The following is a 15,482-nucleotide window of genomic DNA, read 5'->3' on the forward strand; positions in this document are numbered from 1 at the left end:
GGATTGTTTCTACCGATGGGATGGGCGGTCGAATGGCGCAGTGATCCGATTTACGATTCGTTCCGACTTTCTTTACAAGCGTCACAATAGATTGCGCGCCTAGCTTCGTTGTATGCCGACGCCACCCGCGGTGCGAAATCCTTTAAAATGCACGTTTTAATATTTAGGGTTGATGTTTGAATTTATGAGTTCCTTTGTCTCGTTACGGTAAGGTCGTGACAACCCATTTTTTGCATTTGTGCAAACTTAACATACAATAATGCTAATCTAGATTTTAAGAGATGATTGACGAATTTGTATTCGCACTTTGTGTTTAAATTTAATTCTATTCGGAGATTTTTGAATTCTAATAATTTAATCAATTATTTTATATCGCATGAAGTAGAAACCTAAAAATGTTTGGATAAAACAACCCCGAATGAACGTGAATTTAATAAAAGTTCTTAGGTCTTTCCAGACACACAACTTTGAAGAATATTGCGTGTCTTTTGTTTTGCAAAGTTATTTAACTAAAGAGAAATATGAGCTCTACCTGTGGCCGGGAGTCCGTAAAACTTTACAATGTCTCTAATTTGAGATTTATTGTCGGTCGGGAATGATGAATGGCGATTGTGAAATACAATATCCGATATAAAACAAAAGAAGTCGCCGGAGGTAATTCTTTAAGTTTATAGCGAAATTTGTTTAGCACTCTTTTCCTCCTTTGCATCTCGAGCGCAATTTTAGTTTTTCTATTTTCGAGTTCGCGGTAAGTTTGCATAAATTTACAGTCGCAATAAATTTTACCTCTTGCGAATCTTGAATTTGTTTTCGTTTTAATGTTACTACGACTACGTTAACGTTACAGTGGCTCTTGTCTCTTTAATCAAGTTTAATCAGTGAGCCGACGCGAGTCGGGTTTCGAGCGACGATTAAATTCTTAAACGTTTCCTTTGTTGTTTTGTTGCTTTTTGAACGTAAAATCTCGAGTCGTCGCTCTTAAATCTTTTGCCAATTTAAAAATTTGTCCACATCTCTGCGTTTTGTTGTTTATGATTGAATGTTTAAAGGTGGAATTTAATTTACCTTATTTTCATGTAGTGTTAATATTCTGCTGTAAATGTTTAAAATGGGTGGTTAGTATGTATTTCTGTGTGATAACGTAGTTATTAAAAATTCACGATAAATAAAATTATGCATCGCAAGTTTGTTACACTCTTGTTTTAATGTAAACGCTATCAAAATATAATTTACTACGTAACAGACATAAAGCAAACAAATTTTAAAAGCAAACATAATTTATACTACCAAAGATTATACTGACAAGATTTCTTCAGTTCTAATCGTATTAAAGGAAAAATAAATTAACATTAAGTGTAGATATTGTTTAAATATTTAGAAATAACAAGTTTACCGTCGAAAGATAAAATCACACGCGCGTTGACCTCCGACGCCGTCCCGATGCGGAAATAATATGGATTACGTAAGCGCAGTCGAAGATTTTTTATTGCTCCATTAAATGAGGCACACACCGCCCACACCGGGTGGTAAGTCTCGCCGGCAAATCAACTCGCTACGAGTCGCGTTTACATCGCCACAGCTTGTCTTTTGTTAATTGAAAATTTGCTTAGCGAAATTGTCGCCGGCTGTTACTTCAAAGGCCTCATTTCCCCCAAATAACAATTATCCGTGCCACATTGCTTTTGCATATCAAGACTATGGGAGATATTGGGGGAATGTGACTGGTATGAAAAGAAAATTTTTCTTTTTTAACGACCAACGTTTCGAATGTAATCTGGACGGTTACCGTTTCTCCTTTCATTTTGTACCTGTTAAGTCGGAGATTTCGTTTTTCTCTCTTTTCAGTGGTATTCGTTTTTTCATCCGGGAACATTTTTAAACGCATGTTATTCTCGTTTTAGTATTAAAAGGCGTTGCTGAAGCTCAGCGAAAACAACGCTTTATTTTGAAGGATCTCGTATGAATAAGAAAATTAACTGTCTTACTATATATTGTAGACTCTGACAAAGCCCATTCACTTGAATTGCTGAAATAAATATTTAAGGTCACTCTGAATGAAAACATTTTGTGTCTTGTTTTTTTTAAACTAGGATTTATCTATTTTATTGTAATTTCATAATCCTTCGTCCTTCCAGTACATAGAATTATCATAATTAGACGTTTAATAGTTAAAAGTTTCTGAGTCCGGCAATTTATACACTTGTGTTCTTTAATATGGCCCCTACAGTTACTATAATTTATTACCGCCGAAGTGTGAGTTAACCTTCTAAGAGGGGGAACCCGTGGTTGTAATCCTTAACACGCATAAACGTTCTTACGAGTACCACTATAGATCATTTATTGTAAGTTTCCTTTTGTATGTCTGTACAGAATGTTTGGATTTTTAAAGATAGGCATTTCACGTCTGCGTAATAATGTGATCGGATATCCTTAAATATGAATTGCTGCGCAGTTAACTAAAGTTTATCATTATTATCAGCAGTGCTGTTTTGGTGAAAATATTGTTAATAGCTTTGCTCGCGGCTTCGTCCGCGTTAAATTAAAAAATTATTAAACATACTGCCTTTGTTACTGATAACATTGCTTTTTATTCATGAAATAATTATTGAATGTAGCCTAGTAGTGAGTTATTTCAATACATACGAAAAAAATCTTTCCTCTTTATAATATTAGTATAGATAACCAATGTTAAAGCCAGTGTAAACGGTCCAAATTTATCAAATGAATACTGTGAAAGTTTTTTTCTCACATGACATTTAAATATATAAATACTAATACTGTCGTTAAATGAATTTAAGTCATGCAAAATGATTTATGTTTGTTAATTGTAAAGTTGTGATGGTGTAAAAAATGATTTTCTGTGAGGCGAGTTTTTATTGGAATTAACATGAGTTAACTATTAACATATGTGTGTACACAGATGACGCAACAAAAAACAAGTACTATACAGATGTAAGACATGACTGTACTTTGTTATTCACTAGTTTAGATATGCTGCCTTAACCCTGATTTAAAGATAAGATTAAATGTGATAAATCCATGAAAACAAAGTAAATTTTGAGTATTACGACAAATATATATCGTAACTTGATATAGATTAAAATATATTATAAAAAGCATTTGTTGTTTCTTCTAATAAATGTAAGGAAAAAGGCCGTTTGTATCCACTAATTTTGTAACAGCGTTGAAGAAGTTCCGAAACGGCCGATGAAGGAACGTGCACAGCATTAGAGACGAATAACAAAGTCGGCCGCGGCATTTTATTCGAGCAATTGATCCACAAATGAATGCCAATGTACAATAAACTTGATTAATGATCGACACACGCACTCATACACACAACAATCGCTCCAAATACAACAAACAGTTAAATAGTTCCCGAAGAATAAGTTTTTAGATATTTAATTGACATCATTGTTCCTAATTGGTCTCTTTTAAGACATAAAGTAACCAGGCTTAAATAAAAAAAAACTGCATAGATCGTTAATATAAGCTTTCGCCCCCAACTCCGTCTACGTGGAATTAAAAACAAAAGTGAGTAGCATATATGTGATCCGTTCAGCCGTTTAAGCTACAAACTCTAACGAAAATCCATCCATCCATCTAAACTTTCTCATTTATAATAATAGTAAAAAGTAAGATAGATTTAGATATTTTCTGTCTCACATAAATTATTGGGAGAGAACAAGGAATACTTGTACAGTTTCTTTGGATACTTAGCTATTGAATATATGTTTAGTTAAAGAAAAATCCCAAGGCCAACAGAGTTGTTTATAGCGAATTACAAAGACATTATGTAAAAAAAGCCAGCAGCAGTTGTTTGTAAGTGCGTGCGACGCTATCGTTAATCTTTTGATTATAACAAAGGCTGATAAATAAACACTTAAATCGCGACGTCAAGTTGCGTACAGCTGGGGCGACCACAACTGCGAAAACTTTGATAATCCTGTCGTTGATTTGGTTAACTCGTTTTTAAATGACTCTAAATTGTATTTCTTTAATTTTGACAGGTTAACATTAAAGTAAGTATTGTACTTTCCACTATCAATTATCGAACTACGTTTTGAAACTAGCCATTGACCAAAAATCTAAAACATAGTGCTTAACAATAATATACTTTATTCTAGTAATTTTACCGCAATTTTAATGCGTAAATTTAAATTATTATTCAATAATTTTTCCGTTATCAAATAAAAACATGAATATGTACTTGCAATATTTTCATGTTACTAGTTACATTACACATTTACCAACAGTAATAGATACGGCATAGAAACTAATAAGATTCTTATAAAAGCCGACCACTTGGTGTTCCTACATGCGCTTTCGGGCGGATGTAGCACGTCTGCTTCGCTCACATGGGCTCCAGACGAGTCCCGCGCCCGCCGTTCCCACAGTTGCTCGGGAACACTCAAGGTTGCCAACCTCACAAAAACTTTTGCGCAAACCTCAAGAACTTGATTGCGATAATTTTTGCGGCAACCAAACATGTGAATGTATCATGTTGCTATGCTGCACTTTTATTACATTACGCGAGGCATGAAGTAGTAGAGTTACAGCCAACTGAATAGGTGGTTTCGGGTCAAATCTTTTAGGTTTTAGCTGACTTTTAGAATTGTATCATGTATTAAAGATCATATGTCAGTTATGTTTCTACTTCTCTCAATTCTATGTATCAGTCTCACCCTTAATTGCTATCTTAAATTATGTGTTTTATTATTTTTGCATAAGTAAAGTCATTTACGTCTTATGTAGCAAATGCACGTTTTTACGAAGGCGAGGCAAATTATTGTATGTGACTCAGCATTTATCGTATTATATGCTAGACTACAATAGCTGTAAAATGTCGTCTGGCTACAATCAGACAATGTAGATATGTATATCTTTAAATCCTCTTCAAGGACCGTGTCTGCTTGAATAAGATCAAACGAATAATTTTTCTTGAATCAATTTGTAGTGTTTTTAACAATTTTTACGAGATAAATATCTATCGGTTTTTTAACATTATCGTCGTTCCCTTATCGTTGTCACATACCTAGATTAAATTGTAATAAGTACTACTAATGTGTAAACCAAGAGAGCTCGACTGATTTTTTCAAACTAAGTTTACTTGAACTTTTAAAATCAGATACACAGACTTGGCTATTAAATTTGAATTTTAAACTAAACGACGCATGCCGTCTTATTGCTCATGCATAACAATGCATTTACATCTCATTCGCATGTTAGTGATAATAGTGAACAAACGTTTGTATTGCTTATGCGATGTTAAAAACGAATTAAAGATGGCTTAACTCACGTATGACTTTCCGGTTACGGCACCAACTAGTTTACCCGTCTTTAATTCGTTTTTGATAATGTCGCACAAAATTTTAATCAATTTAAAATGCGATTTTATTTGAGTCGGTTTATTTATGTCTTAAAATAAGAATAAAAATATCTATGTCAGTAGTACAAAATAGTTCATTTGTTTAACAAAGTTGGAATATAAAGTGGTCAGTAAAGTTGTAGGATCCAGGTATATTCCGCTCGAAAACGGTTAGCGATGCCCCGTTTAACTGTATAGCAGGTGCTTAGTTAACTTGTCTAGGCAACATTTTGTTTACCTTTTTATCCATTTAACTCATAAATGGTTTCAATGTATTCAGAATACTTTTGTAAATTCAGATCTTATAGCGATAGCGTTAAAAAGTAGTGGATCAACATTTTTTGCATCGAATCATGTGAATATGATACTATAAATGCATATTTTTTTATTAAAAGAAGTATAAAATGGGTGTTATGTCGAATATCCAAAAATAGATAACAAGTTTCAAGTGTAAAAAATGAATTACCAGGACAACAGTAATAAGTAAGCCTTTTATATAAGCTCTAAACTACAGAGGATCATTGATGTGGAAATAACTTATAAAACATGACGAAGAATGAACTAATGCACTGCTTTAATGAAGACAAATTGTTCTGTGTTGGTTATGCAGAGGATTTATGATTTAGTAATCCTTGTATGAAATAGTTTAAATTAATATTGTAGACATGATACATGGTATATAGTGAACTTTACGAACTTCGAAGACGCCGTTATCCTGCGTATTAATTTGTCGTTGAAAATCTAGCAGACATTTTTTCCTAATAAACAGATGGAATGATTGTATAATTAAGGTCTGAATGATGTTTAACCTTGCGTTCGTATTAGATTAAAGCTCCTTAATAATTGTGATTAATGTTATTTTATATCCTGACATATTGCGTCAGGCAAAAAATTGTTTACTCAGTTAAGATGATGCTTTATGTGTATAATTAGTAAGAGATTAATTTTTATAAAGAGGTTGAAGCCCGTCAACGATGCTTGTGATTAAAAACTAGTGGCTGTCGTTTTTGTTATGATGTATAAGGCATCTTGTTTGTATATTTTGGCGTGAGAAGGATGTGGATGGATTCTGTGACTTGTGATTTACGAATGCAAAGATTATAAAAATTCTGATTCTGATGGTAAAAAGAGTATTAATGAACCAATCGCCCTTGGTGTATAGTTGCTATACGAATACTGTTAATAAATCGTCGTTTAGTCGTCGCATGAGTCTTAAAGAATAATGGGAATTACTATCATGAATTAATGTCTCTTAAAAACGTAATCTAATCTTGCTTGCAGATGGAAAAGCAGTTGGAACTAAAATATGAATATTATCCATATTAATCATGTTTGTATAAGGCCGACCTTGTTTGTGCAGTTGTCGATAAGTTGTATCGTTAGGTTTTACATGGTCATTCGCAAATCGGCGAAGGCTACGTAGTTACCGCGCCACTGCGGCCGTTCACCTGCCTCGTTCTATTGCTGCCTGACACTTGTATAGGCCGCGAAGTTAACTAAAATAAATATACATTTTCACGACTCATTTACTAACCAACCAAAAACATATCGAATTATTTGTATGAAGTGTTGATAGTGTGGTTGGGAAGCCCAACAATAGCCGAAGGTGCTTCGGTGGTATGACTTAAGGGTTAGGGCGTATGTAGTGGTAGGGGTAAATTGAAAAATGAATCACATCAATACTAAGAAAATATGTCTAGTGATTATCTATATATTTTCCTATCAGAACAGTAAAAAACAGTCATGGACTAAATAAAAAAAACCCTTAACAAAATGCTCCAATTGGTTGCCTGAGTTACTGCCAGTTACTTGTAGTTGGTTAGAAATATTGTAAGACAATGATTTAGTTTATTCAATATTCATACATTAATAATGATGCTTTTAAAATATCTAAAGTCATTGTGATTTATCACGATTCCTTAAATGTATCTAGTCATTACGCCTGGTCCGCATACTTAAAAATTGTGGTTAACCTTGGTTGAGATTGTGAACGATTACTCGTTTGGCTGTCGCTTAATTTGATAGTTGACATTTTGTTTCGAACAATGAAACGATTACTATAGATCACTATCGATATGTATGTTGGTTTAGTTTTAATTTAATTTAAAAATGTCAAAGAACATTACACATTGACGTCCATCACGCTCTATTTAAAAATAGGCAACAAAAAAGAGAAAGTGGAATTTATCTGCAAAGTTGTGCAATAGCTGAAAATTACAAATCAAGTCATATTTCTGTACAGGTTTGTTCATTACCAAAAGGTAATTTAAACCGGGTCAACTGTAAGATATGTAACGTTAGTGATTTTAATATTAAATTAATATTCTGATGTAGTTCGAAGGCCAAAAACTCAATAACTCGTTCACAACACGAGTGTCGTGGGCGCTAAACTAATTTCCTGTTGCTTGTGTCGTAACGTGTTGGAGATCAAATCTAATTTACTTCAGCAAAATCTTATGTAATTTAGTAATCGTTTCTATGACGTGCACGTAAATTATTCGTCGAAATGTGGTGAAAGCTTGAGATTACTTTGCTGTGGTATTAACCTCTTATCTTCCTTATTTTGCAATAATGTTTGTTAAACGTATATTTAATATCAACTTACTTTTATAAGTCTAATAGATTTAAATCCAAACTCACTTACTGATAAGTAGACTCTCATGATAACATCCAAAGAGCGTCTTAATTATTTTTACAAAGGAAATGTAGTCAGAAAACTCCTAAAAGTATTAAATGTAAAAAATATTGATCCTTTCTTTAAGGTTTTGCAATATTGAATTCAATTGAAACAGGCTCCACGTGGGGCAATGAAAACATTATAATTTAATAAATAATTTATAGGAAGGCCAAACATTTATCGTATCGCGAAGGCCGTTTTGTTTTATTGAAAAATTTTGGTTTAGAAACTGACCCCGTTTAATGTAGTTCGATGTTGATTAATGATCAATTAAAGTCAGATTGGACATCTGGGTTTGCATTTTATTATTGGTATTAGTACATCATAGCTGACGTCACAGTTATTACGACACCGAAATCGAATTGCGGTCAAGATAGCGATGTTTAAAATTCAAACGTTCAAAAAACCGCAATCTGATTAAAACATTTATCTTAAATTGAAATCAGAATGCTTAATATACGTAGTCTAAATATGGCGACTGTCAAATAGCAACTTTTTATGCGGATATTTCCAATCATTCCCCAACTATAAATAAGCAATGGTTTTGTGGCCTCATGGTCCTTTTGGGCATATCAAAATACCTCTATTTAGAAAGACACTTTTAAGTGAAACAATGTTTATTAACTATTAACGTGGTCAAGCGCTGACTTTAAACATAAAAAAAACTACATTTAATGGTGGTTGTTAATAAAGTTTCGGGATTTTGTAGATTTAGTGTCGGGACGTTTTGTTTACACAAGAATTCATACGAGAAAACCTGATTGTTAGTTTCGTAACATCATCATCCTCCTCCATATCCTACTCCTGTAGAGTCGGCGCAAAAGGTTTTAGTCCTCCGAATGTTTCTATCATACGTCATCTCAGTCAGTAACGTAACGTTGTAAAATTAATGATAGAAAAAAACCATTCTAAATGCAACCGACCAAAAACATGGAAAATAGAAATTGTGCATGGTATGGTAGTTTTTAACAAAGGTATCATAGGTCATCATTTTTTAACCACTTTTAATCACTACAGTTATTAGAAGGCACCTGGGAAACTATAAAATTGCAGCCGGACAGGATGTTGTATCGACTTACGTCCGCTAACAGTCGGGTAAAACCAAGGGCAAACCTAGTTGAAGTATAAAACCGTTAGTACCTACAGATAATCGATATCCCTAATAAAACCATGCAAGTGTAAACGATGTTAACTAAAATGTAAAAGTTAGCGTCTATTACTGTTTTTTAAATTAGAAATTTGCATTTATTTTTCTATCTCTAGCATTGATTGTTATAAAACGCTATTAGTCCTCATCATATTTTTCAATGTACGCTTGCGGTAGGTCTATTATATTGGAGCCAATGTTACTTTAACCACTTGAAAACCTTACTTTTCTCTCGCGCATTATCCATCCCTTATCACTAATGCGACTTGTGTGGCCATTCTATTTTCACTCGAGTTTTTTATTCTTTGACATTAGCAACTGCAACATTCATGACAATGTCTGTAAAAATTACCACAGACATTGGCTTTCTTACGTCTTTTAATTTGAGTTCTATAGGAAACTGTACATTTAACGTTATCACCTAATATTGATTCTTTAATAACTTCGGGATTCCACTAAGTCTATGTTTGTAAATCCGATTCCATCACACTTATACGTAACGAAGTGTAGAACCTGAACAAACATGAACCATTAAAAATAGATTCATTTAAAATACGGCGCTAATGGTTCACACGTTCCGCTGTTTACTGACTGGCAGCCGGTCTCTTGCAGTGGAACTTACGAGGTATACGCTCGTTGCCACGTACAATAATATTGTTACACATTGTAAGTAAACACGGCAACGCTTAACTAACGGTGTGATTGAGGCCGCGACCATGTTTATGAAAACATCGTGTTGGTAATTTAAATAAGAGATCATATTGTTTATTGAAAAGTTTACGACTATATTACTTCGGGAGTTTACAAGTATACCACTTAATATTAACTAAATGATATTGACTAGATGTTATTGTCATTACCGTAATATTTAATATAGTAAATAGTATATATGGTGCATAAATTTGATTATTTAATTATCCATGAAATTTATAACGAGACTTGATTTTAAAAACCTCCGCGTGCTGCGTCAATAACGAAATATTAATTAAACTCAATAAAAGAAATACAATTGACATTGTTCATAACTAAGATTACCTTTTAGCTAAATGAAGCAAGGTCGAACTGTAACATTGTTTGTTTTGATTAATGCAACTTGTTCTCAAGGTGAGTCGACGATGTAGATTATATTGTCAGAGTTAATCTATTCCATTTTGTAAAGGATTGGATAACAAATAGAAATCTTTGTTTTTTTTTTAATTTTTGAGATAATAGACCATGTAGTTGAAATTTATGTATACGTTTTATGTGCCAGCTATTAATCGGTGCAACATTAATTCAATAAAACTCACTTAAAATAATGTAATTAATTATGTTTAAATGTAATTTGGAAAGAGTTCCAACAGCTAGAAACGTAATGCGTCGAAACGCGTTCATTATACAAAATAGCCGGCTTTTCGCATGAGTGAAAATAACAATATAAACGGACGGACTATTTTCGATGTCGCGACGCGATAACGAATCGAGTCACGAAAGGGTTTCCCTTAATGAGTCACTCTAGGTAGCGGGCCGAGTAATCCCGCCGCAAACAAATGATATATTTGTGCTGAGCCAACGTACTCGAGTTTCTAAGTATCGTATATGTTGTTACGACGTAGTAAACCCTAGTTGTGCGCACGCGGTGTTCAGCCGCACTTAATCGATTTTTAGTCGTGCTATTTGTATTTTGCAGTGTTATTCTGTTAATTTGTTAGTTAAGAAAGAACGAAAGGTTCTGTCTTTATCGTGGTCGTGTCTGTATCGATGCTTAACCTATAAGCATCCGTTAAGAAATCTGAAATTCTGTTTTTCTGTCAAAGTGTGAGCAGATGTAAAACTAAATGAGTTTGTCATGTTGCCTTTTACTATTCATAAAAGTTACTTTTTTAGCAGTTCTTATTGTAAATTTACGATGAATTTACTGTTAAATTTTTGTGTACTTTTTATCGTCTTCAAATGAAGCATTGTACAGCTGTGTGTTAGTAAAAAAACTTGTATAGGCAATAAATAAACGCTTAACGTTCAACAATAAAAGAAATATAAAATGATGAGAAATTTTTGTGTCAAGCGAAATGTATTTGTGGCATTGTATTTTACGATCGCGATCTTTTTTGCCGACGCATACGTAGCAAATAAAATCTCCAGATCGTGTTTCCGCTTCTCGCACTGGCTTACTGTTTGCGAGGAAATGGGAGCTACTTCTTTATTGTAACAATGTCAGACAGCCGTGTAATGGAGGAAAAGTATTTCTCTGCTTCGTATAAACACAGCTTCTAAATAAACTGTACTATAGATACGAATGAAATATGATAACAGAGTGTACGCTGTGAATAAAAAATAAGATTTATTTGTCTTGATATGAGATGTTTTAATGCTATATTTGTCACCTATATACAATATTTTCTGATTAAATACCTCTCTTTATAAAACAAAAGAGCATAAACACACATGATTATTAATACAAGAATGTAGAAAATTTATTCATATGCATTCCCATCTTGAAAGAGATTTGATAAAGAAATCATGAAGAAAAAGCGAATGACCTGTTTATACGGAACGTAATTTCCTACTAAATATTAAACAGCATTCATAATAAAGGCAATGCTGTCCCCACTCAATTCAATAAAGGACCCCGAACAAGAGCGGCCAGCTTTTGTGCGCGATTGGATTTAACATAACTCGTTGACAGAACGATCATTTTAAATACATATAAACTCGCCGGGTGAAACACAATCGATAGGGTTTGTCTTTATTTAATCAAAACACATTTTACATATTTCTGGAAAACCTAAAAATAATAGATAGTGTATTCGTGCGTTTAATAATATTTATAGCCAACAGCTTGTATAAATTAAGGGACTACGCAATGGAACAAAACATTTAACGGGACATATTAACTTGACCCTAGGGGATCTGTAATTTAATCATAGAATCAATTGTCTACTATCGTCCAATAAACGAATCATTATTAATTTTCTACCCAATAGTATAGTTAGTTATGATAAATCTTTATGTATAAAAGAATAAATAAATAGTAACCAAAAAAACATCTCATGAATGTTAGGGAAGTGGATAGGGATTCGAAGAAGTTGATTTTAGAACGGAGGACATTTACGTCGATGCGTTGCGTCGCTTCGGCTAAACGCGTGAGCAACAAATTGAGCTTTTATTTATTCATGCGAGGGGAGGTTGATATGGGTCGGGGTCGGCCGATAAAGGCCACTGTTGGTCCGCCGCCCGTCAAACGATTCACAGGGCCTTGTTTATTATTCCTTGCCAAAGTATCAATTGACTGAATGCTTAGTTGAATACGGACTTGTATAATTCTGTGCTGTGACATTTCAAGTCACACTTATTGATTTGTGGTACAAGGCCATATGTAAATTGGTTTGTGTAATATGGAACACACGTTCGTTCCATATCGTATTGTTTATTCTTTTGTGAATTTAAACGCGTTTTATTATGCTAAACTAGATTGTGAGATGTTCATACATTGTTCTTAACAATGAGGAAAAATGTATTCTTTTACTATTTGTAATCATAACTAAATTCTCCCATTTTCAATTTATAAATTACTAATAGAAAAAAAATATTATATCTTGAACTTGTTATTCAAAACGATGTCAAAGCAGAAAAGAAAAAGTATAAGAATTATATTTTAACGATCGTGAAAAAACTGGTGATCATAAAGAGAAATTTCATACAATGTAGACTCTTTGAGGATTTATAACCTTTGTTGTATTTGCTTTTTTTGTAACTTTGACATCGCGACAAGCTTTGCAAGGTACATACGGAGGTATCATTAATGTTGGTTACGTATTTAATTTAAGTAGAGCAATTTAAAATGTACTTCAAATATCATCTTTATTGCTTCCTCAAACTGATGTACAATTTATCCTTGTTGTACTCAGGATGACTTCGCAACTTAAAGGGGATTTGTTCACTTAACTTAAATGTATTCAAAGGAGGGTTCTTTTGAACCATGTCCCATGCATCTCTTGATTTTACTACCTCAGGATGTCGTAAAATTTTCAAACGATCGAATATTAAAATAATTTTTATGTAATATTTGATGCGCCTCTATGTACGAATTTACGTAACATTAATATAGTGTCGAATAATAATGATGTAGTAGATTTAAAATTATAGTGACGTCAACAGATGAAATAAATTATCAAATTTGCTAATGTATGATTTAATATCTATAAAAAAATAATAGATTACAAGTAAGCAAAATTTTAATTATTCGTAAATCGATAAAACAATATTCCAATTGGTTTACGGTGTTGGGAGATCTAGAAAACAATCATCATGTCGGCCGGTCTGCGCTGGCGAGGCGCCAAACTATTCCGTGTATTACAATGGCCGGCCGCGATCACAGGAAGCGAGATCGATCACCGAACGCCCAGTATTACCTGTCGCTAAACACACCCTTTATTTATACACACGTTGCGAATTCGTGCGCCATCGTACATGGAACACATCATTAATGTGAGTACTGACACCTTTGTGATCGTTTACAATGTTCGCGAATCGCTTTGATGATTGAATTGAGAATTTTATGTGACGATTTACATTTAAATTGGTGCTTTAGAATTTTTATATAAATTTTGTCGTGATGTTATGTATTTGACATTAGTTTATGTTAATTCTGTTATGATACGATTTGATATTATCTAGATTTTCATGTTCAAAGCAACTTGCTCATAGATCAATTACAAATCAAAAAAAGATTTTTTAGATTCTTCATTGAATATTGCTTACGTTATACATTCATAGTTTTGTTTCGATTAATTAATAATGCGATGAAAATTTTCAACGATATGAAAGGTTTTGCGATATCTTTAAGGATAAAGCCGCAGTTTATTAGTCAATGCGACAAGCGCGTAAGGGTGAGCACAGCTTATACCAGACCAGACTGACCGATTCTCAAGACATGGCTTCCATGAAATTATCCGACTGACTCACGACTTAACGATCACATTTCCTTATTCGTCATGCGTCGTTTGAGCTTGACGATTTCCGAATCGATTAAAATATTTTTAACAGTACTTAATATTTTACTTATAATTGGTTCAATTATAACGGTGATATTATAGAACAAGCCTAATTACAAACGAGTATTATGTGCCTAATGACTTTTATTCTCTTAACGAGAAGTTCACATTTCTCTTGTATCCGTGTTCTTGTGCTAAGTATACTTAGCTTAAGAGGGTTACTTTTAAAACCTGATATCTTCGTGACTCTTCGTTTGATTGTAATTTGATTAATACTAAGGATCATTTTCTCAAAATAAACTCGAGAGTTAACTTGTGTTTTCGTTTTAAAGCTTCTTTCTGCCTCTTATGTACAATAAAATCAAGATTATATATCGAAGTACTAATAACATTCATTTATACTAATATTATAAAGAGGAAACATTTGTATTTTTGCATGTTTTGAAGTGACTCATGTTATCAGTGAGTAACATGGGCAATATTTTTTTTTTTATTTTACGCGGACAAAGTCGCGATCAACAGCTAGTCTATAATATAATTCCAACTAAGTGTCACAGTCGATGTTAGTTTGATTGCATTTCCACGTATTACAGTGGTCTTTGATTCGCCGCAGTGTCATGTGCGTTGTGGGACACACAACATCTGCTAATACAGATCAAAGCGGCGCCACGACAGGAATAGTTTCCATTTGGCTATTGAACTAATATCTGCAATGCATTCATATATTTGTGTTTGATGACAATACGAGTATTAACATATAATATGTATGTGTTGAAGTCGACTGTTGAGTTACATTCAGGTTTAGACACTGTTGGACTTTAAGTTGAAATATCGTCAGGTTAACTTTGTATTAACAGTAAGTGTTTCTTCTAATAGGTATAGTTATTATTTACTTACTATTTATTTACAATCAATTAAAGATCATACAGCTTTTGCATAATTTTCGCTTAAAGAGGTCGAGTTGGTTTATTTAGTTTATGTTATAGGATGTAAACCATCATATTATGATGGTAAAAGTTTGTGATTGCATTTTATTTAACGTTGTATCTCTAAAGTAAATAGTACATTAATATTACCATGTTGTCAGTGGTGAGTGGTTGAAAGGCAGTATCGGGCTAGTAGTAGGCGTGCAAGGTGCGAAAGGGTTCGCGTGCTAAATAATCGACGTCGCCAGCTGCCGTTGAACAGGCCCCCTCTAAAACTGGCATGTGATTGTAAAAAAGCGCTCTTTTTCGATTTCCTAGTGTTGTACAAACACCCCGTAGCGTAGTGGTCGAAGCCGCAATCCCGTAGGCACGAATAAAAGAGAATAAAAAA

The 15,482-nt window shown here is 33.4% G+C and overlaps 1 protein-coding gene across 1 annotated transcript in view; it reads left to right on the forward strand.

Moving 5' to 3' along the window:
- Nucleotides 1-15,482, forward strand: part of LOC106103463 — a 55,993-nt gene that overhangs the window by 6,051 nt on the left and 34,460 nt on the right. The gene's annotated exons all lie outside the window — the stretch shown is intronic.

This window comes from Papilio polytes, unplaced genomic scaffold (assembly GCF_000836215.1).
Source record: "Papilio polytes unplaced genomic scaffold, Ppol_1.0 DF823731.1, whole genome shotgun sequence".
In the NCBI taxonomy this organism is placed as follows: domain Eukaryota; kingdom Metazoa; phylum Arthropoda; class Insecta; order Lepidoptera; family Papilionidae; genus Papilio; species Papilio polytes.